Source organism: Lepidochelys kempii, chromosome 1 (assembly GCF_965140265.1).
Source record: "Lepidochelys kempii isolate rLepKem1 chromosome 1, rLepKem1.hap2, whole genome shotgun sequence".
In the NCBI taxonomy this organism is placed as follows: domain Eukaryota; kingdom Metazoa; phylum Chordata; order Testudines; family Cheloniidae; genus Lepidochelys; species Lepidochelys kempii.
The window spans coordinates 197,646,916-197,667,728 of record NC_133256.1 but is presented as its reverse complement, the minus strand read 5'-3'; the positions used below and the strand labels follow the sequence as shown (position 1 = coordinate 197,667,728).

The following is a 20,813-nucleotide window of genomic DNA, read 5'->3' as shown; positions in this document are numbered from 1 at the left end:
CAGACTCCAGTGAGAGACTGCTGAATTGGAATTCATTTGCAAATTGGATACAATTAACTTAGGCTTGAATAGAGACTGGGAGTAGTTAAGTCATTATGCAAAGTAACCTATTTCCCCTTGTTTTTTCCTAGCCCCACCCACTGTTCCTCAGACGTTCTTGTTAAACCCTGGATTTGTGCTGGAAATGGCCCACCTTGATTATCATGCACACTGTAAGGAGAGTGATCACTTTAGATAAGCTATTACCAGCAGGAGAGTGGGGTGGGGAGAGAGAAAACCTTTTGAAGTGATAAACACCCATTTTTTCATGGTCTGTGTGTATAAAACATCCTCACTGCATTTTCCACTTTATGCATCCGATGAAGTAAGCTGTAGCTCACGAAAGTTTATGCTCAAATAAATTGGTTAGTCTCTAAGGTGCCACAAGTACTCCTTTTCTTTTTGGGGATAGGGTGTGTTTCTGTTCAGCCACCAGCAGCAACTTCTGAAATGGTTCCTCTTACAGTTGCCTGATCTTGCTGCTCTCATTAATTTGTGGGTTCAGGTGACTTCTTGGGAGCACGTTATAGATCCAAAAAGGGACAATAAATGAAGACAGACATTTGAGGAAAATCCTGCCCCTAATGATATCTGAATGGGGTTCAGTTCCCCTGGCTTTCTCTCTTCGCACTGAATTGACAGTTGGGCTTTTCAACTGTTAAATCCTAGAATTTTGGACTGGTCCCAGGTTGGCAACTTGCTGATGGTCAGAACAGGATCAGGAGGATCATGTGTTGTTTGCACATGACTAAAGTCAAGTAAGTGCTGTTTGTTGGTTTCAAAGGAAAGGCCAGCAGGAAAGAAAGAAAGAGAGTAACTTCTTGTATACTTCAGATTCACTTAAGAATTAAGAAGAAACAATTCTAACGAGAAAAGGAGGAGTTGTGGCACCTTAGAGACTAACCAATTTATTTGAGCATAAGCTTTTGTGAGATGAAGTGAGCTGTAGCTCACGAAAGCTTAAGCTCCAATAAATTGTTTAGTCTCTAAGGTGCCACAAGTCCTCCTTTTCTTTTTGCAAATACAGACGAACATGGCTGTTACTCTGAAATTCTAAGGAGGTAATTTAAGATGGAACTCAGTGAGAGAAAATGTATTCATTAGATGGGAATGGGAGAAGGAGCAACTTTTCACTTTTAGTCAGCCGAATATTCTTCTCCTACCAGGTTTTTAAGTTAAGGAGGAAAAAGAAGTTTTCATCCAGAAGCATCAGTCTGAGGGTATAAATTAAGGCACATCTACACCTGGATAAGTAATGTGCTTCTTGCTATCATTATTTGTAAAACCTAACTAGATCAACGCCACCCAGGTGACCTGCCAAAAACTGGGAATGTGAATACTATCCAGTTGGGAGTTTTAGAACAACATTGACAATAGGAATAAAAGAGCCTTTGTGGCTGTGTAATTTGTTTTGGGAGATGATTTAAAGATAAACCTCTTCCATAGTGGTAACAGGTAAGAAAATCCCTCCACTGTATGCAGATCTGGTAAGGAGAAGAATAGGTATGTGCTGGAGGACATTAGCAAGATTTGGAGAATCTGGCTGGTGATGTCACATAAATCTGTAACCTAAAGCCACACAATTCTCCATGTCCTTATAACTGAGTACAGAGGGGATGCTGATTCTTAATCCACGTTCCTACCAACAGACTTCTTGACAACACACTGATGTTTCTTTCAAATGGGAAGGCTCCCTGCTCACATCACAGACAGTTTGTGCCCATCTCAGATATAAAACCAGTGTCAGCAGTCAGGCAAGCATTCAGGGAATTAACTGATAGCAGTATCAATATGTAGGATGTATTACTGCACATCTAAAAGCATAACTATCAAATTTGGTATGTCAATGTACTGCTCTTTGAAAGAATCCAAAGAACTACTGAAGTTGTACAAGGATAAAAACTGAAGATAATGGCATTTTTCATTGCTTTGGACTAGAAAGAGGAGTTGGCCAATCACTTCCTTGGAGGCCTTTATAAATTAACATTAATTTGCATGTACACCTGATTATTTAATGAGGTTTATGGCAGCTTCTCATGGTAAAGCCCTTCAAACAGCACAGGGACCTTGATTAGCAAGGATAGGGACTGAAATATTGCCTATGCTTAGCCCATTGATATGTTTAAGCATAAAATATACTAGGGTACATCAGCATATATAGAGCTGTTGTGGTTATTATGTCTACCTCTTAACATTTTCAAAGATTTTTAGAAATGTAACCACTCCATACAACAGTCTGTGAGAAAGGTATCATCTCCATTGTACAGATGGGGAAACAGAGGCTGAGTTAACCGAATTGCCCAAGGTAATAGAGGGAGTCAGTTTCAGAGATGGAATTAAAATTCAGTGGTACTGGCTCTTGGGTGTGTATTCAGGCCAGGAGACCAGAGTTCTCTTACCTGCCACTGAAGGTAGAACAGTCTCTACAACATGGTCATTTCCTGGAAAAATAGTTAATTGGCACTAGCTAATGCTGTGTATTCATTCCCCTTTGGAATTAAATTACTCAAACTAACATGGTTCCAGGATGCCTTAGTGTTGGCGTCAGGATTTTGCCCAGCACAAATAAACTATTTGCATGATAGAAAATGATGACACACACAAGGGTGGAGGATGGTTTCTCTAATTATCCTTGCCGTTTTTACATCCTGCAAATGAGTCTTGAAGCAGGTGGGACAAGTACTAGCCTGCGAAATTCATCTTAAATCACAACCCTTCTGTCATGGAGCTCGATTTTAATCAAACCCAGGTTACTGTTAGCTGCTAGAAAGGATGTGCTGTGCACACTGCTAAGAGCGCCTCTTGGCTGTATCCGTTACCCTATTAAAGAGAGCGGGCGGGTGAGGTAATATATTTTTACTGGCCCAAGCTGTTGGTGAAAGAGACAGGCTTTGGCGCTTACACAGAGCTCTTCTTCAGGTCTGAAAGGGTGTCTCTCTCCCCAACAGAAGCAACTGCCTGCCTCACTTGGTCGCTCTCGCATCCTGGGGTCCAGAGGGCTGCACCCACGCCCCCTTCTTACTCTCTCTGTCAGTTTAGCCTCGAGTCGGGGCCTCATTTACGCAACATCCGCTGGCTGCCTTATGGCAAAGCGATCGACCTCTGCAGCGCAGGGTGCTCAGCCGAAAGTTGCTTCTGCTCAAAGCCCTAGAAACCCACGCGGAGACCCCCTGTATCGCCGGCCCCTAGCTGGGCTCCTGCGGGTGTCCGGCCAGTTCAGCGGGGGGGGCGTCTCCGTTTCCCCTCGCCACAGACGCGCTCCGAGAAAGCAGCAGTCGCCGCAGCATCTGGCAGGAGGCGGAGCCCGCCTCTGGCCACGCGCCCCGGGCTCCTGGACGCCGTCTCCTGCTTTCGGGGCGCTCGGACGCAGCTCAGCCCGGGCCAGCCAGCAGCGCCCTCGCAGCCCACCCCCAGCATGCGGCGGGCGGCGTGCCCCAGCTAACCCCCCGCCCACGCGTGTGTGCTCCGCAGCCTGGGGGCAGCGAGCGGGGCCGGAGCGCCGCAGCCGGACGGGCACAGTGAGTAACGCGCCAGCGTTGGCGGGGGAAAGGGGTAGCGCTTGGGGCTGGCCCCCGGCGAGCGAGCGAGAGGCCGGGGCCGCGCTGCTGCGGGGTCCGGTGGAGGGAGCTGCGCCCCCGGGGAAGCCGCGGGCAGCGGGGCGGCTCTTCCTGTCGCGCTCTGGTTGCCTGGGGCTGGGCGCCGGGCGGGGCCGGTGTGAACGCGGCTGGGTTCCCCAGCGCCCTTGCGAGGCAGCCCGCCCTGTGGCGCAGGGAGCCGGAGGCGCGCGCGCCCCAGGCAGGCTGCCCCGGGGAGCGCGTTTGGGAGGCGAAGGGGACAGGCGCTGCGCCGAGCTGGCGGTGGGAGCGGAGAGGGAAGGCACACGACAGGGCGACGGGTGGTGTGTCCCCCAGCGCTGCCCGGCCCCCTCCGTGGCGGCCTGTGTGCGTGTCGCCTGCTTCCCCGCGCTGGCCCCCTTCCTTCCCGGCATGAATTCGGTTCTCCTGGGAGCGGTGTGAACGGGGGCCGCGAACCGATTGCAGGGAGGCGGAGTGGGATTGCGAGCGCGGCATTCGGAGCTGCGGCAGGGTGGGGGCGGGCGGCTTCCTTCCAAATTCTCTTAATGCCTGCCGAAAAGATCGACTCTGGGTCTGTAATAGGAGCTCCGGAGGCGTTGCCCCTCTTCCTCTGATTTCTGGGAGCAGGAAATACCAAGGCACAGCCGCCTGTTTTTGTGAAAAGATTCAGTGCGATCGCAAGGAGTAAAACCACTTAGTGCACTTTTCGTTCGTGCAGTTATTTCCTCTCCTACCAGCCGATCCATGTGGCAGCCTCGCTGATCTCTCTATCTATCTACCGTGCAAATTTGTTTGCCAAATTTCAAGTCTGACTTATAAACCGAGAGGACCTGAATATATATATGTGTGTGTCTGTGTGTAAAATAAATAAGTTTTTCTTCTCTCTGTCTCTTGTTCCTGTTCGGAAAAACCCACGAAGATGAGGAAAACCCTTTATAACAAACTGATTATAGGCACAGTGCTGTAAAATGCAGTGAGCAGAGAAATCTGAAGAGAGATTTCCCCACCCCCACCCCCTTTGTCTGATACAATAATCCTAGGTGTTAATTTAAAAACGCCTCAAACAGAAGTGATGTTTTTTCATTGAGTGCCCCTTGTTATCAAAAGAAGGTGTGTTTTTTTCCTCTTACTAAAATATAGTTAACACCAAATGCATTTTAAAACAAACAGTAGTTTACAGCATGCATCTGAAGAAGTGGGTTTTTTACCCACGAAAGTTTATGCCCAGATAAATCTGTTAGTCTTCAAGGTGCCACCGGACTCCTTGTTGTTTTAGTAGTTTACAGGTAATCTTTTGATGGACTGTTTCTTAAGTATTCTGCAAAGCCAGCTACTTTTTTGTCACTGAAAAAAATCTAAGAAAGTTTCTATTCGTGTGCTGTTATTTGGTGGCTCTGCAGAGTATGATTTGAATGATGTATTTTGGTTTTGACAGTCAATATTCAGATTATAGTTATTTAAAATTATGAGCCCAATCCTGCAGTCTTTATTCAGGCAAAATTTCCAGTGAAATCAGTGGGAGTTTACCTGATTATAGGCCTGAACCAAAACCCACTGAAGTCACAGAGAGTATTTCCATTGACTTTAATGGGGACTGGACTGCTTATATCAACCTGAAGTTTGGTAGCCAAATTGTAAAATCTTAATTTCTTCATACTCTGTCTCTCCCATCTCCCCCACCACACTCCGTATGTCAAGTTTGTAATGCATAAAAATATTTGTCTCTTCACATAGTTACACAGCCATTAGGCAAAGACAGTTTTGTTGGCTGAACATTCAAGACCTTAGCATTGGGATTGTTTCTGTAATGACAGACCGTTGCATTATAGCCAAACTGAATGCAAATAGTAACCAAAGATGTGTATGTATATCAACCTGGAAAACTTCTACAGGTTGATCAATTTGTATTAGATTTCTTATTTGCAGTATAAGGTTATTCTAAGGAGAATACAAAAATTAGGGCTGTGCCTTTTTTATTTTTTGCTTCTTTATGATGCATTAGAAAAGTCAAAATAGCACTTTTTACCTTTTTTGCAGTGCTCAGGTGTCAAAATTTTAACAAGAGCTCCCTCAAAAGTTTTCACATTCTTTAAAGTAGGGGTTCTCAAACTTTTATTGCTGGGCCCCTCTTTGAAAATATTTCAGACTGCGATGATCCCCCACCCTGCTCTTGGTACTAGACATAGTTTTTGCGGCATCAGTGCAGATTTCTACAGAGTTAAGTAACTATACTATGGGTATATTTACACTGGCACAGTTACAGCGCCGGCAGTACACTGCTCAGAGAGTGCTGAAGGGGAAACTGCTGTTGTGTGTTCACGCTGTCAGCTGCTGGCACAATAGCGTGTTTACACTTCCGGCACTTGCAGCGGTATTTTGAGTGGTGCATGCTGGGCAGCTGTCCCACAGAGCATCTCTCCCTGTTCAGCCACTAAGAGTTGTGTGAAGGTGGAGGGGGCTGCAGGGCATCCTGGGTCCTGACCCAGTGCCCCGTGATGCATTGCTTCACATCCCAGCAATCCCTGTGCTTCTGTCTGCATTTGGCACCATCTTTCAACTGGTTTGTGTACTGTGTCTGCGGGAATGGATCCTGCATGGTTGACCAATATGCTGCTTGCTCTAACTAACATATCAAGAGTGGCAGTGGAGTTATTCCTTAGACTGCAAAGGCAAGAGGAGTGCGATATTGATCTCGCCACGTGTAGTAGCTATGACATGAGATTGTTTGTGGCATTCACGGAGGTGCTGACCACAGTGGATCGCCACTTTTGGGCTCGGGGAAACAAGCACTGAGTGGTGGGATTACATCGTGATGCATGTCTGGGATGACGAGCAGTGACTGCAGAACTTTCATATGAGGAAAGCCACATCCATGGGACTGTGTGATGAGCTAGCCCAAGCCCTGCGGCGCAAGAACACGAGCATGAAAGCTGCCCTGTCATTGGAGAAACGCATGGCGATTGCACTATGGAAGCTGGCTACTTCAGACTGCTGCCGATTGGTCACTAACCAGCTCGGAGTGGGAAAATAGAGCATTAGACTCGTGTTGACGGAAGTATGCAAGGCCATTAATCGCATCCTGCTCCAAAAGACCGTGACTCTGGACAACATGCATGACATTGTGGATGGCTTTGCACAAATGGGCTTCCCTAACTGCAGAGGGGCAATAGATATATTCCAATTCTGGCACCAGACCAACTAGCAACCGAGTGCATTAATTGGAAGGGGTATTTCTCTATGGTTCTCCAGGTGCTTCTGGATCACCATGGGCATTTCACGGACATTAACGCAGGCTGGTCTGGAAAGGTTCATGACACGTGCATCTTTCGGAACACTGGCCTATTCAGGAAGCTGCAAGCAGGGACTTTCTTACCGGACCAGAATATCACCGCAGGGGAAGTCAAAATGCCCAATGTGATCCTGGGAGACCCCCCCTACCCCTTAATGCTGTGGCTTATGAAGCCATACATGGGGCACCTTGACAGCAGCAAAGAGCTGTTCATCAGCAGGCTAAGCAAGTAGAGAATGACTGTTATGTGCTATTGGCCATTTAAATGACTGATGGTGCTGCCTATGTGGGAGACTGGACCTGACTGGTTACAGTATTCCTATGCTTATAGCTGCATGCTGTACGCTCCATAATATTTGTGAAGGGAAGGATGAAAACTTCACTCAGGGCTGGACAGCTGATGCTCAGCACCTGAAGGCTGAATTTGAACAGCCAGAGACCGGGGCTATTAGAGGCATGCAGTGCAGATCCATAAGGATCAGGGATGCTTTGAGGCAGCAATTGGAAGCTGAAATCCACTAATATTTTTGCTGTGCTTGGGAGTGCAGTGCTTGTAATGCTAGGAGGTGATTGTGATTGGTGCAGGTGATGCACTATGAAGGTTTAAGAAAATTGCCTGTTGCTTTGCAGGGCTCTGTTTGCTTTCAATTAATGGAATAAAGATTGCTTTCAAACCAACACAATTTTTTTATTAAAAATCAACAACCGGAGGAGAGAGACAAACCAAAAAACACATCAGCACTGTGGGGGGATAGGGGAAGGGAGGGTCCCAGGAGGAGGCGAGGTTCTGGGAAGGCTAAAGATTTGTGTATGTCCAGGTATCCTATGCAGCCTTGTCCTCTGGAGTACAATGCAGCGGGTACTGTACTTCAGCAGGGCTAAACTGCAGAGGGATGGGTATTGAGTGCAGTGGGTCCTGGGAGTCTGCAGTTCTGGACTGTGCTGGGTCAGGAGTGGAATGTAGCAGGTAAAGACTGGAGCCAGCAGGTTGATAAGAATGTGTTGGTGGTGTCTGGGGGGCGCATGGGAAAGAGTTTTGTGACAGCAGCTGCAGGGAAGGAGCTGCTCAGTTTGTAGTAGTAGCGCTTGGAGTGTGTTCACTTGGTGCTCCGTAACTTTTAAGAGCCACTCCGTGGCTTCATTCTGACGTGCCGCGTTCTCCTTTCAGTCCCCCTTCTTGCTGTCTTGCCACTCCTTCAGTTCTTGTTTTTCTGCCGTGGAAAGCATCATGACATCAAACAGAAAGTCCTCTTTAGTTTTTTGTGTCTGGTTTCTAATTCTGCATAGAGGTTCAGCCGGCCATAACAAAGAGGACCTTGGGAGCCCAGCCTCCCTATCTGTGAAGCCAAAATGCAACATTTTAGAGAAGCAGTATTGTTTGCAACACACAGAACACTGATTCAAATACCTGTCACTAACTGGCGGACCCCAGGCAAGCACACATGAGCCAGAGGACCCCCAAAATAGACACAGGGGCAAGGGAAATCAGTGTTTCAGGACCGTACTGTACACTGGGAATGTGGCTCTTAAGGAGAGCCAGCACTGGGGGTGGGTGAGGGCTTATAATCATTACTGTCCCCACGTTTTCCACAGGCTTTGTTCATTATGGAAGATACCTCACTGCTGAGGTTGAACAGGGACTCAAGCGAGGGTCTTCTCCAAGACTGCAGCTTCTGCCCCGGCCCTTATGTGGCTTGCCTGTGTGCAGCAATGGTCCCCCCCCCTACAGTGATGGCAAAGTTACCCTTGATGGGGCAAGAAATAAAGCAGCTCTGCCAAAAAACCTGCAGCAGCGGACTGCCCAGAATCTCCAAAACAGTTTCGTGGAGATCTCTTGAGGCAGATTCCCATGAAGCGAGGAAGTCAATCAACACTGTTCCACTGCTCAGACGAGGCATGTGGTGGTACGCGCATTATACAGACACAAGCCTGCTTTCGGCAACTCTCCTGCCCCCAACAACTCACTTCAGCGATTCCCGAAATCAGAGCCACTTACCAGGGGCCTCCTCTCCTTGTTGCGCTTCATCAGGTTCTGACAACTGTGACTGGCTAGGCTCCTCCAGGATAGAGAAGAGCACCTGGTTGCATGCATCTCTAACCTCTGAGTTGTCCTCTGCCTCTGGGTCCCCCTCCACATCCTCCTCCAAGATTTTCTCCTCTTGGCTCAGTCCGCTCTCAACTGGCATGTGCGTCACCACAGTGGCCTTCACAGTGGAGGTGGGGTCGCCACCGAGTATTGCATCCAGCTCTTTGTAGAACCGACAGCACATGGGTACAGCCCTGGAGCGGCGGTTTGCCTCCCGTGCCCTGTGGTAGGTGTTCCACAGCTCCTTCACTTTGACCCTGCGCTGCAATGTGTCCCGGTCATGGCCCCTTTCTGTCATACATCGTGAAATCTGTCCTTAGGTATCATAATTCCTATGGCTGGAGCGCAGCTAGGACTGGACAGCCTCCTCTCCCCAAGTGCTGATGAGGTCCAGCAGCTCGGCATTGCTCCAAGTGGGGGATCGCCCGGTGCGTGCAGCAGGCTTGGCCACCTGGAAAGATGCGCTGAGACCACTGCATGCGTCACCGAGCAAACAGGAAGGGGGCTTTCAAAATTTGCAAGGAATTTACGGGGTGGGGCTGACAGTTGGTCACCTGAGGGCAGGGCAAGAGTGTTCCAACCGATGACCAGAGAGGTGAGAACAGGCATTGTGGGACACCTCCCGGAGGCCAATCACAGCGCTGTAATCTACCTGGGTGTCTACATTGGCACTGCAGCGCTGTAGCCCCAGCGTAGAAAGCCGTACGCCTCTCGTCGGGGTGGTTTGTTTTTATAGCACTGCAGCTGCACAGTTTCTGCGCACTAAGTGGCGTGGCAGCGTGTGCACCTCGGGAGGTACACCGCAGGAAGCCGCTTTACTGTGCAGAAACTTGCCAGTGTAGACAGGGCCTATGCTACCCTTACTTCTGCACTGCTGCAGAGCAGGCCAGCTCTGAAGGCAAGGAAAAAGGTGATCTCACAACTTCCCTTACAGTAGCCTCGCCAGCCCCCCTTTTGGGTCAATGTTCCCTCTAATTTTTTCCATCCATGTGAGGAAAGAATTTTGTTTTATGCACCAATATCGAGGTAATGTGTGGCTGTGCACCACCAATAGAAACAAAAAACCTAGATATAATATATATTTTAAAAAAGTTACCATAGGGATAATTACTCCAGCCAGGACATGTTAGGCACTTTAGAACTCAGTACTGAAAGAATTTAAATTTAAGCATAAGAGAGAAATAAAATTATGAAATGCATAGACCAGTCAAAAAACTAAAATAACAGCACTTTGAAAGAATAAAATTACAGAGAATATATGTGCATTGCAGGAAGTACCAAGAAGTAACAACAACAATAACACAAGTATGCGTTGGGAGGTGAGTGTGAAAGACACAGTGTGAGTGTGTGAGAGACAGAGATGGAGTCTCCGTGTGTGTGCACTGGCTGCTGGGGAAGTATATGAGAGACCGTGTGCTGTCTCTTTAAGTGGAGAGGCACTCTCCACTCTGAAGGCTCATTCAGACCAAGCAGCCTGATCTAACTCCTGAGCCCTGCTCCCCTGCCCCCGCTCTGCGGAGACTGGGTACATGGGGGGTGGGGGAGGAAGAGGACACAAAAAACCCATTAATTCTTGTCTCTTAACCAGAAGTATTTTCCTGCCTTTTAAAAAAATGCTAGTCAATGAAAACAGTGTTGAGTATGAATTTAAACATTCTCCTGCCTTATGCACAATTTTAGTGTAGAAAAAGCAGGATGTAGAATTGACTAGTGTATTTTCATTGTCCAAGATAAATAGCTGTCGAAGTTCTAAATAACTGGATTAAAAGCTACTGTCTCTTTCCACTTGGTTTCACTTCCTGGTTTTCTGTGGTGTCAAAACCACTAATTCTTCAATTATTCATCATCTTCAAAGGGTAAAGGAGGTACAATTTCTAATGTTTAAAAATCAAAAATCTTTTTCTATTCCCACGCCCCACCCCTCCAAAGCGCTATCAGCCCTTCTTTATACATGTTAAAAAGCACATGAATTTAATTGCTTTTCTTTGCAGGTTACCCTTAAGTACTGGAATTAAACTGCTTTTGCACTGTGGTTCTGTAATTTATAGCTCAGCGCTTGATTTATTCACACAACAGTAATCTGCAATACAAAATAGGTACCTTCAGGGCAACATAAATTTGTTGCATTCCATGAAAATATATAGGTAGTGTGAGGTTACTGGTGTGGTTTGTGTAATGAGAATGTTGAGTGAGCAGTTTGTATAGCAGTGATACTTACTGTTGCATTTATATGCTATTTAAGGATATAGTGCAGTGAGGAACTTAATAATATGATTCTTGCCGGGTACATATCTCCCATCTAAAAATACGGACACATCTTTAATGCCCTTCAAAGTTTATTGTATTAGGACAGCTCTTGAGAGGATCAGAGTGGAAGAATGGTTAATATTTTGGCTTTCGAAAAAGGTTACCTAGCATGGACAGCAGGCCTGATTCTCACTTACACTAAGGTCTGTTTATACCATTCTGGCTTCCTTGCTGGTGAGCAGCTGGCATAAAGGCTCTACATTTCCTCTGCTCCCAGCACTAGAGCACATTGTGCTATGGATAGTCTCTGCTTCCCAGGAGTGTTTTCTGAGCAGCTCAGCATAAGAGCAGCCCTGAGGCTACTCTAATTTACCTCTGCATGGGCCCAGAATATAGGGAGCACAAAGGTTCCCCTTTTTCCATTGTGCCCCAGATTCAGCAATGGAATAATTGAGAATCAGGACTAACATGAGCTCTTGTAAACTGACAATAAAAAATAAATTCAGGCTCTTACTTAAATGGGTGCTCTTGGTTTAGAGCCAGATTATTCTGAAGCAAGTTTCCTGTGTCCTAGTTTAATGGTGAACAGAGAAGTGGATTTATCAATCAGCAGAAAACTTTCTTTGGTAAATGGGCTGCTAAGGCCTTCAGTTTCTGCAGAATTCTAACTTATTTCAAAACTGGAAATTTCTATCCTTGTGGGCACAGTGAATGCTGCAAAAGAAAAGGGAAATGAGAGAGAGAACTTGTTAGATAGAAGGAGCTAGAAAGCAGAGAAATGTAAATCTGCTTACATGAGCCCCTATCATGATAGTATCTGAACACTTCACAAACATTAATAAATTTCTCTCTCCAACACTTCAGCTAGCCTAAAGGGAATAAGAGGGACTGAGCCTCTGCGCATGGTCCAGGGAGAGAACCCCGTTAGGAAACTAAGCCCTGGTCTACACTGGAGGGGGGGGGATCGATCTAAGTTATGCAACTTCAGCTATGTGAATAATGTAGCTGAAGTTGACGAACTTAGATTGACTTACTGTGGTGTCTTCACCACGGTGAGTCGACTGCTGCCGCTCCCCCGTTGACTCTGCCTGCGCCTCTCGCAGAACTGGAGTACAGGAGTCGACGGGAGAGTGCTTGGGGGTCAGTTTATTGCGTCTAGACTAGATGCAATAAATCGATCCCTGCTGGATTGATCACTGCCCACTGATCCTGCGAGTAGTGAAGCCATACTTTCAGGGTATCTGTACACAGCAATTAACAGCCATGGTTGGCCCATGTCTATCGGATCAGGCGGTGGGGTTGTAAAACCGCAGTGTATTTGGTTGGCCATGGGCTGGAGCCCAGGCTCTGGGACCCTGTGAGGGGGAAGTTCCCAGAGCCCAGATTCCAGCCTGAGACAGAACATATGCACCACAAATTTTACAGCCCCACAGGGCAAGCCCAAGTCAGCTGACATGGGACAGTAGTGGGTGTTTAATTGCTGTATACAGGTACCCTCAGGGCTTCTCTAAACACAGAATTTGCATGAAATTAACTAAAGACATGATGTTAAGTCAATCTAGTTAAGCCAGTGTAATTCTGGATTTACCTACACTAGTAAAAGTGCTGAGGTTAGCTAATGTATAGTTAACCATGACCTTTTTCATAGCATAGATGGAAGTTATCATGTTCTTCTTCAGTTTAGTTAGGAGAAGCCTAAAGTTCACCTTCATCACCTTAATTGAGTTGAAACTACAGCTTGCCTTGTCTACATTAGGATCTGATGATGATACCTATCAGGTTGTCAACATACACCTTCAGGTGCCTTAAAGTGGTGTTTAGGTGTCCAAATGTAGGATTTAGATGTCTATCTTCAGGCACCCATATTTTTCAAATTTGGCCCTTCTTGTATTTACGCATACCTGTGCATATAAAGCAATCCTGTGAACTTTGAAAAGCCCTGTAGCATTACAAAATAGCACACATCTGACCAGTGCCTCATGTTAGGGTTCACTGGCTCTTGCCCTAACATGATGCATTGGTCAGTTGTGTTATTTTGTAATACTCCATGGCTTTTCAAAGTTTATAAGTTTGCTTTCTGTCTCAAGCTTCTAGAGTAAAAAGCAATTTTGAAAGAAATCTTTGAAAAACTGCACTGTATAACAAAACAAAAAGCCATTTACTTGACTATGTGTAGGTTTCATGCTCTAATGGAGTTCTGTGATGTCTGCAATATTAACAACATACCGAGGAGGGTGGGAGGTTACTGTGGAGATGGAACTGGAGTGGCTGTGATAGGAAATAAAGGGCTGAGGTCTCGGGGAGCAAAGAGAAGATGTTTTTAGGTGATACAGTTGAACCTACTTACAGTAAATTCTGATAGAGCAGAACTGGATTTTTATGCTTACGTGGAATTAAAGTGGCCTGCACTGTTATGTGCCAGCTGTAATTCTGGTTAGACAGATCCTTGCCTTACAATGAAGCTTTTTTGAGGAAAAGTGAATTTGTATTATAAGAGGGTTCCACTGTAATGTCCTGACTTGCTAGAGTGTGGCCCACATTTTGCCTCAAGGTCCATGTGTCCTGCTCTCATTGACTTCAATAGGAGTTATATGTGCGTGCATCCAAGGGAAGAATTTGGCACTTAGCGAAGGCTTTCCATTTGAGGAAAAGACTGTCTAGAAACATTACAGGCATTAAATAAAAAAAGCATCAGTTATTAAGAATTTATGGGAAATGCAAAACTATATTTAACATTTGTAAAATACTACGTTCAAAAACCTACTAGTAGAAAAAACATTTTGAGAGAGTTATTCTTTTGTCTATCCAGCGCAAAGTGGTTTTGGCTGAGAAAATAGAGAACTAAGTTGATACTAACAATTGGTAATCAGATATAACACAAGTCACTGCGAATTATCATATGAGGCAAATCCTCAACCCAGCATCCAGCCTCAGTAGTTAACTTAGGACATGTATATACTTTTAAATGGGTGCCACTTTCATATAGGTGTGTTTAATTGATCCACAACAACAGTAGTGCAATCAGTTTGTACACACAAAAAGGTTTTCTGGTGATTGAGTAAGTGTTGCCCTGTATTAGTGGCCACACAGCATAGAGCTGTTTTGCACTGAGTGCACAGTGTTCTGCTCAGACATCTCGGAGTGTATTGCTCATCCACAGTTGGATACGAATAGTGGGAATTTTTACCTGAGCAAAGGATTCCTACCCCAAGGCAATGGAATTAGAGGTTTGGTGCCAAACTCACTATTCTTTCTATGAGCCAGCGCCTACAGGCAGCATGCGGGAAGCATGGATCACTGCAATCCTCACAATCATGAATATAAACCGACTGTTGTTAAGATATGTAAAGCGCAACGGCTACAGAACTAGACCAGGAAGAACAGCAGAGGAGGATGAAGAGGCTGAAAGAAATCAGTCGCTTCTCCTACAGCTCTTCATGGAACAGCTTCACACAGAGTAGTGCTGCTTTTGGGCTCCCCCAGTGAGTGCTGGCTGGTGGGACAGGATAGTGCTGCAGATCGGGGGTTACCAGTGGCAGAACTTCAGGATGTCAGAAGCCACTTTCTTTGAGCTCTGTGGAGTGCTGACCCAGGATCCGTACCAGTGAACCACCAACCACCCATGTGAGCTCCCCGGAGCGTAGAGAAACACACGACTATCACCATTTGGAAGCTCACCATCCTGGATTGCCACCGCGCAGCTGCTAACCAGTTTGCTGTTCGTAGGTCATCTGTTGGTGCTGCTGTAATGGAGATGTGCACCACTATCAAGACGGTGCTTTCCTTCTGGGTCATAAGACTATGCAATGTGCAGGTGGTTATTAATGGCTTTGCCCATCTGGATTTCCCTCATTGTACTGGGGCCATTGTTGGAACCCAGGTGTCTGTTCTTTGCCCCCACCCCACTTCAGGCCTCAGACCGAAAGGCATCTTTCTCTGTAATTCTCTGAGGAATGTTCCCTAATATTTATGTGGAGTAGTCTGGGAAAGTCCATGATTCCAGGATCTTTCAGATGTCTGGATTTTTCCATCCAGCAACAAGTAGAATTTTTGTACCCATGGTCTATAAGGACATTAATGGCCTCAGCATTCTAGGAGAAGCAACTTGCCGTGTGCTTCCCTGGCTTATGAAACCTTTCCTTAGACAATTAGGTAGGAGAAAGGAACTGTTAATACCCTGAATCATTGCAGACAGTGCATTTGGAAGTCTGACCAGTCAATGGAGGGTCCTGCTGTGGAGTCTGGATGCTGATATAGAACATATTCCTTGTGTCAGAACTGCCTGCTAAATTTCACACAACTGTTGGGAGAGCAAGGGGGAGAGCCTTGCACAAGGATGGTAGCAGATGATGGATACTCTTGCCTAGCATTGTGATCAGCCAGAGAACACTCTCTGAGAAGTTATGCAGACACGCCGTGGCACTTAGGATATGTCTTCACTAGCAACATTAAAATCCTGCTGCTGCAGCGCTTTAACATGGCTGTATAGTCATGGCACCAGCGCTAGGAGAGAGCTCTCCCAGTGCTGTAAAAAACCCACCCCCACGAGGGGAGTAGCTACCAGCACTGGTGCACTGTCTACACTGCCATTTTACAGCGCTGAAACGTTCTCGCTCAGGGGTGTGAAAAAACATGCCCCTGAATGCTGCAAGTTGCAGCGCTGTAAAGTGGCAGTGTAGACCAGGCCATAGTGAAGGAATGCATTCTGTTACTACTTTGAATCTAGGGCCCACTTCTGAGAATAATTTTTAACATTACTGCATATTTCATGTCTTTGTTTGTGATGCACTTTGTTGTTTTAATACAGTGCTTATTTTGATGATGTTATTGTGCATGTATGATTGTTACGGGCTTGTTTTGCCCAGGGTGCTGTTCAGTAAAAATACAGACTTGTATGCTGATATAAACTTCGTTAACATTTTTTCATTTTGTTGAGCAGTTGTACTGCAGTAGAAAATTAGCTGCATGAGTACGGTCTGCCTCTTCATGATCCAGTGAGCTGTCTTTCTCTTCCATTTGCAGCGGAAGTGGTAAAAAGCAAAGAATCAAATTAAAAAAATGTTTTTGCAATAAAGGCGTCACAGCTGAAAACAGCCTCTTTCTTTGATTAGCCATGTTAATCAGCAATTTGGGAGAAGGTGGGTGAGTCAAATGTGTGGAGCATAATGTGGTGGTTTGGCTTTTTCATATTACTATAAGAAGTCATATAGGGAGAGTTCAAGTAATTCTGGCAAAGCCTATACTATGAGCAGGGGGGATTGGGATTTACAAACCCGTGTGCTAGATAACAGTTAGACCAGCATAATAATATTCAGAGGTTGCTGGGCTTTGCTGTCCATGACACAAGGTTTTCCAGTGTTACCACCATCTGGTGCTCCAGAATCAGTCATCCTGTTCACCATTGTTGCTAGCATTCGATGCACCTGAATCAGTTGTGCTGTCAACAGTGTTCTCTGGTGCACGGCTTAGACACCTAGCTAAGATCCAGTCAAGCTCCTTGTAATAAGAGCAGATGGTTGTACCTCTCCGTATAGTCAAGTTATACTTGGCATGACTGCATTCCAACTGGAGCACCTTTGCTTTACTGCAGCACTGGTATCCTATCATGGTTGTGCCCCATTCTGAGCATTTCCTGTGAAACCCCTTGTATAACTCCAAGAATTCCTACCTAGTGCTGGCAAGATAGGCAGAATAAAGCTCCTCTTCCCTGTGGTCTATAAATAGTCTTGCATGGATACGAAATTTGTATCTGCATCTGATCCGTGATCCACAAACATGGTTCGCGCATATCTGTGGATTTGCAGGGTTCTATCTATTAAGTCCAGAACCTCATTATAAGGACCATGGATCAGCAAAACAATGACTGGGAATCTGGAATATGACACACTGGTATGTGAACTACTCATGCACTGGTATTGCAAAGGATGGTACCAGGTGGTGAGCGATAATTTGAACAGCAATGTTACATGGAGCAGTAGAAGGCACACAGGTACACAAACAGGCAAGCAAGGTAACCTGAAAGCAGTATGGGATATCATTGGGAGGACTCAGAAGATGTGATGCATCGGCAACAGGATATGATGCATCTACATCCACTTTGCAGTGAGTGAAATCATCCTGCACCTGAGTAAACACACTTCCAAAGTGAGTTTAATAGCACATACTCAGAAGCCAGTTGATTTGCAGCAGCTACGTTTGTGTGTGAATGCATGACATGTTGATGCTCAGCATCTCAAGTTGGCCTGCAACGAGCATGAAGTGTAGAGAAGCCCTTACTTGGGGGATGCACAGGGGGAAGAGGGAGACAAAATCCTGTGGCCTGAGGTGGTGGAGTTTGCAGACTGGCTCTGAGACTCTAATACATGTCCTCTTTGGAGTTGTGGGAAGGAGGCGAGGTTCCAGCTGAGGGCTGGTTCTCCGCTGCAAAATGAGTGTAAAATGCTACTATGTATGTAAGAACAGAATTCAGATCTGGTGGCATTTTATACTCACTCTGCACAGGTGCAAAGATACAAGGCAGAGGAGAATCAGAACTAGGAGAGCCTTCATTCTTCACCTAGCCTGCCACCATTCATCCTCTGAGCTCCAAGTAGAGGGCCTGCCCTAAACCCTGCTGTACCCCTGTGCAGTGGAGTAAAAGCACCAGGACTGCAGAGGCAGGGGAAAACCCTTAGATACTCTTCTGACTGGCAAAAGAAGGTGTGTGAGGAACATGACAATTCTTTGGAAGACAGATTGCTGTGGGACATAAGGAGAACCAATTCAGGGTTGTTGGTGGCATTCATGGATCATCTGGAGATGATAGAGAGCCCCTTTTGGGCCTGAGAAAGGAGCACTGACTGGTGGGATCACATCGTAATGCTGGTTGCAAGCAGTGGCTGCAAAACTTCCAGCTGCACGAGACAACACAGCTGGATCTACGCTGAACTTGTCCCAGCCCTCCAGTGCAGGAACACCAAAATGAGAGCTGCACTGATAGTGGGGTAGAGACTGGCGATCACACTGTGGAAACCTGCAATGCCAGATTGTTTCCTGACCTACTGGTAGCAATCTGGAGTCAGGAAATCCGCCGTGGGGGTTGCTGTGATGCAAGAGTGCAGAGCCATTGACGAACTCCTCCTAGGCAGGTCTGTTACTCTGGGCAATTTGCAGGACATAGATGGGTTTGCTGCAGTGGGATTCCTAAACTACAGTGGAGCAATAGACACAATTCATCTCCCTATTTTGGCACCAGATCACCTTGCCACTGTGTACATCAACAGAAATTACTATTTGTCTGTGATTATGCAGGCATTGGTGGATCACTGGGGTTGCTTCACCGACGCCTGTGGACTGGTCAGGGGAGGTGCGTGATGCTCACAGGAGAGTTCAGAAAGCTACAGACAGGGACTTTGTTTCCTGACTGGGAGATTACCATTGGTAATGTTGAAATGCCAGTAGTGATTCTAGGGGGCCCAGCCTACCCCTTGCTCATGAAGCCAAACACCTGTTACCTCACCACCACCAAGGAGCTATTCAACTACCAGCTCAGCAGGAGCAGATTGACAGTTGAATATGTTTTTGGTTGTTTGAAGGGATGCTGGTGGTGGTTACTCACAAGGTTGGATCTCGGTGAGAAAAACATCCCAATGGTTATACCTTCCTGCTTTAGCCTGCGTAATATATGTAGCCAAGGGGGGAAAGTTTCTGCTGGGGTGGAGGTGGAGCAGCTGTCTGATGAGTTTGAACAGCCAGATACAAGGGCTATTAGAGCTCAGCAAGGAGCTATACAGTTCAGGAAGGCTTTGAAAGACCATTTTGATAGTGAGCCAGAATAGTGTGTAGTGTTGTAGTGTGCTCTATGTGGCCCATCTCTTTTGTGGCCTGGTAGGAATTGTGTAGTGATTGTTGTACATGTAGGCATAAAGCATTGTCAATGCTGCTATTATTTTTGATTGTCAATGATCTGATGAGTTGTGTGACGCTGTGCCGTAACAGGTAATTGGTTGCTTTCAGAACTGCTTAGCGCTCAGCAGCATATATTGCAAACTAATAAAGATGAATTATATTCCAAATAATAAAATTGTATTCTGTAACAAAATCAGTGCAAAAAAACCTATGCAATTTTAAAACAAATAAATTACAAACTTAATAAATTAAGAGAACGGACCTGATGAAGGGAAAAGAACATTTGTGCCTATGTCAGCTGCACATGCACCAACCATGGCTGTTACAGGTTTGTAGTGTAAGTGAAGCTGTGATTGTCTTTAATGTCTTCCAGGGTGGAGTGGTAGAGGTTGTGCAGTGACCCCTGATGCTGTGTGGAATGTGTGTGTGGGCGTATAGGGAGGTCACGATATTGAATTCTTGATGGACTGCAGGGGGAGGTGAGCCCTGAATCACTGAACCTGCAGATCCACCAGAGTCTGCAGCATCTGTGTTTGCTGTCAAGAGAAGCCCTATTATGTCCTGGTGCATCTCCCTCTTGTTTTCCTGCACCTTTCTCTTCTCTACACTTTCCTTCTCCAGACTGTCCTCAGTGTTCGTCCTCCAGGCCCTGTGCTCATGGTCTGATGCAGCACTGGCTTGCATGATTTTGCTGAACGTATCATCCCGAGTCCTCTTCTTTCTCTTCCTTATCTGGCTCAGGTGTTCCATGGATATGAAGGGAGAGACCCGGAGGGTCACAGTAGCTACAGATAAAACACTACACGTGTATCGTGGTCAGTGCATTCACTATAGAAAGCGAAACTTAAGATGCTGAACTCATGCCCCTTGCCCCCCATAAGTTTTAAGCCGTTCATTCTCACTTCTGTGTGGAATTGCTTGTGCATGGTGGCAGTCGCAGTGCCAGACAGGGTGAGTATGGCCTGCTGGAGGGGAGGGGAAATTAGAAGAGAATTTCTTGCCTGCCTGCTTCTAGCTCTATAGGACAATGACACTGAATACTGGCACCGTTTTCTACAGGAAGTGGTAATTTTAGCTCATGTCTCACTCCTGAGCGTAACAAAAGCAGTCAGAGCACACACAGCTGCTGCAGGCATCCTGAAGCCACCCGGGCCCATATGCTGCTAGCCTCTTTACTGCAATGGTGGTTGCCCAAGTTGTTGCTGAGTGGCATGGGAAAGTCTCCTACCACGGCGGAAGAAATAAGGCTGCCAACCCTAGAAACCTTCAGGAGAGGAATCAGAATATCAGGGTTGGAAGGGACCTCAGGAGGTCATCTAGTCCAACCCCCTGCTCAAAGCAGGACCGATCCACAATTAAATCATCCCAGCCAGGGCTTTGTCAAACCTGACCTTAAAAACTTCTAAGGAAGGAGATTCCACCACCTCCCTGGAAGTTTCATCAAGATCTCTCAAGAGGATTCAAAGGATGTCCCTATGTACATAAATAAACAGCTTCACACAAACCCTCTCCCCCTACCCGGCTCTTGAGGGGAAGAAAAAGCAGATATAATACTCTACCTCTCTTGGTTGTACCATTACCTCCTCTAGTATGAGCAAATTAATGTAAAGTCAAAAGACTGTGTCCTGCTACTCTGGAGGAGGGACATCCCTTTAATTGAAAATTTGTATACACACTTCTCTGAGGTTCC

General features: G+C 46.2%; 1 protein-coding gene across 9 annotated transcripts in view; it reads left to right on the top strand.

Annotated features, from left to right (window-relative positions):
• The window catches only part of ST3GAL6 (ST3 beta-galactoside alpha-2,3-sialyltransferase 6), a 177,960-nt gene that overhangs the window by 72,924 nt on the left and 84,223 nt on the right, over window positions 1-20,813 (top strand). For 2 of the 9 annotated variants that reach the window (XR_012154504.1, XM_073307802.1), the window contains exon 1: window positions 3,123-3,557. The exons of 5 other annotated variants lie outside the window; for them this stretch is intronic. The gene's annotated coding sequence lies outside the window, so the exon portion shown is untranslated. Of the gene's footprint in view, window positions 1-3,118; window positions 3,558-20,813 lie in introns of those variants that run through there. 2 more of the 9 variants (XM_073307861.1, XR_012154502.1) reach the window with 2 other exon arrangements.